This window comes from Sciurus vulgaris (assembly GCF_902686455.1).
Source record: "Sciurus vulgaris genome assembly, chromosome: 7".
NCBI lineage: Eukaryota > Metazoa > Chordata > Mammalia > Rodentia > Sciuridae > Sciurus > Sciurus vulgaris.
In genome coordinates this window covers 34,115,962-34,118,741 of record NC_136467.1, presented here as the reverse complement: position 1 = coordinate 34,118,741, position 2,780 = coordinate 34,115,962, and the positions used below count along the sequence as shown (strand labels likewise).

At 39.3% G+C, this 2,780-nt stretch overlaps 1 pseudogene across 1 annotated transcript; it reads right to left on the bottom strand.

Annotated features, from left to right (window-relative positions):
• Positions 1-229: 229 nt before the first annotated feature.
• LOC306666818 (small ribosomal subunit protein uS5-like) lies at positions 230-1,134 on the bottom strand (annotated as a pseudogene). Its single transcript has one exon. The product of its transcript is annotated as a small ribosomal subunit protein uS5-like (transcript).
• Positions 1,135-2,780: the final 1,646 nt, after the last annotated feature.

Below are 2,780 nucleotides of genomic sequence, written 5' to 3'. Positions count from 1 at the left end.
TTTCTATCATATTGCTACATATGGATTTCCGGTTTTCCCAGCATCATTTGTTGAAGAGGCTATCTTTCATCCAATGTATGTTTTTTGGTACCTTTGTCTGGTATGAGATAAATGTATTTATGTGGATTTTTTCTACATGTCAATTTTTGTGCCAATACCATGCTGTTTTTGTTACTATAGTTCTATAGTATAGTTTGTTTGAAGTTCCATTCACTTTATTTATTTATTTATTATTTATTTATTGTATAAAAACCCTATGTTGTAGCCACAGCTGGAACCTGGATCCTCTGTACAGAGACTCTGGTGTGTATTTTCACAAGATGGTCAGTGAATTCCTGATAGGAAAACTTGGTGAACATAGTCTTTTTCCAGAGATCAGGAGTCAAATAGCTGTATGTCCTGGAGATGGCGTCAAAGGTAGCCTTAGTGAAGTTTCCCAAGGTGGCAGTGCAGCCCCTGGCAGAAGTGTAGCAGTCACCAGTATCAGCCATCAGCAGCAGCTTCTTGGGCATGGGGACTGAGACAATGCCAGTACCTCTGGGGGCAGGGATGTGCTGCACCAGCACAGAACCACAATGTCCTGTCACCTTGTGAGGGACAGTGTGGGGCTTTCCAATCTTGTTCCCCCAGTAGCCTCTCTACACAGGAACAATGCAGAGCTTGGCCAGGATGATGGCCTCTTGGATCGCAGTGGCTACCTCCTTGGAGCACTTTGCTCCCAGTCGAATGTGACCATTGTCGTCACTGTCCCTGACAGCTAGAAATGGCTTGAACCTGTCTGGTGGCCAGCATGGTCAGCTTCTGTACAGGCATGATCTTTAAAACCTCATCCTCGAGTGATGCCCCCAGGAGAATGTCAGTGATCTTCAGACTCCTTGATGGGCAAAGAGAAGAGATAGAGCTCCTCCAAGGACTTGATCTTCATATCCTTGACCAGACGGGCCCAGCTTGGTGACTGGTATCCACTCCTTCTGTCTTTTCTCCACATGCCCCATGGCCCCAGCCCAGCCTGGCCCCAGCCATGACCTAACCTCGGAGACTCCTGCTGAAACCTCCATGGGGGCTGCCACTGCCACTCATTCTGGGGCCCCTTGGTCCTTTGGGATCTCCCACTGTGCCAGCATCATCTGCCATTTGGCGTTTTCCAGAGAAGAAGCTGTACTATAGTTTAAGTTCTGGTATTGTGATGCCTCCTGCTTCACTCTTCTTGCTAAGGATTGCTTTGGCTATTCTGGGTCTCTTATTTTTCCATATGAATTTCATGATTGCTTGCTCTATTTCTATGAAAAACGACATTGGAATTTTATTAGGGATTGTCTTAAATTTGTATAACACTTTTGGTAGTGTGGGCCATTTTGAAATATTAATTCTGCCTATCCAAGAACATAGGAGATCTTTCCATCTTCTAAGGTCTTCTTCAATTTCTTTCTTTACTGTTCTGTAGTTTCCATTGTGGTAGTCTTTCACCTTTTTTGTTAGGTTGATTCCCAAGTATTTTATTATTATTATTATTATTATTATTTGAGTCTATTGTAGTTTTCCTAATTTCTCTTTCAGAGGATTCATCACCGATGTGTAGAAATGCATTTGATTTATGGGTATTGATTTATATCCTGTTACTTTGCTAAATTCATTTACGATCTCTAGAAGTTTTCTAGTGAATTTTTTTGATCTTCTATATATAGAATCATGTCATGGGCAAATAGGGATAGTTTGAGTTCTTCTTTTCCTATTCATATCCCTTTAATTTCTTTCGTCTGTCTGATTGCTCTGGCTAGAGTTTCAAGGACTACGTTGAATAGAAGTGGTGAAAGAGGGGGATCCCTGTCTTGTTCCAGTTTTTAGAGGAAATGCCTTTAATGTTTCTCCATTTAGAATGATGTTGGCCCTTGGGCTTGTCATAGATAGCTTTTACAATGTTGAGGTATGTTCCTATTATCTCTACATGAAGGGGTGCTGTATTTTATCCAATGCTTTTTGTGCATCTATTGAGATGATCATGATTCCTGTCTTTAAGTCTATTGGTGTGACAAATTATGTTAATTGATTTCCAGATGTTGAACCAACCTTGCCTCCCTGGGATGAACCCCACTTGATCATGGTGCACTACCTTTTAAGTGTGTTTTTGTATGTGATTTGCCAGAATTTTATTATAATTTTTGCATTTATATTCATGAGGGATATTGGTCTGAAGTTTTCTTTCCTTGATGTGTCTTTGTTTGGTTTTGATATCAGGGTGATACTAGCCTCATAGGATGAGTTTGGAAGGGTTCCCTCCTCTTCTATTTTCATGGAATAATTTGAGCAGTGTTGTTGTTAATTCTTCTTTGAAGATCTTGCTGTGGATCCATCTGGTTTCTGACTTTTCTTAGTTGTTAGGCTTTTGATGGCTCTTCTATTTTGTTGCTTGAAATTGATCAGTTTAAATGTGTATGTCCTCCTGATTCAGTTTGGGTGCATCATACGTCTCTACAAATTTATCAATATTTTTGAGATTTTTCTATTCTATTTGCATATAAATTTTCAAAATAGTTTCTAATTATCTTCTGCATTTCAGTAGTGTCCTTTGTGATATTTCCCTTTTCATCATGAATTTTAGTAATTTGAGCTTTCTCTCTCTCTTTGTTAGCATAGCTAAGGGTTTAGCATTTTTATTTATTTTTTGAAGGAACCAACTTTTCATTTTGTCAATTTTTTTTCCCATTGCTTCTTTTGTTTCAATTTCCTTGATTTCAGTTCTGATTTTAATTATTTCTTGTCTTCTACCACTCTTGGTGTTG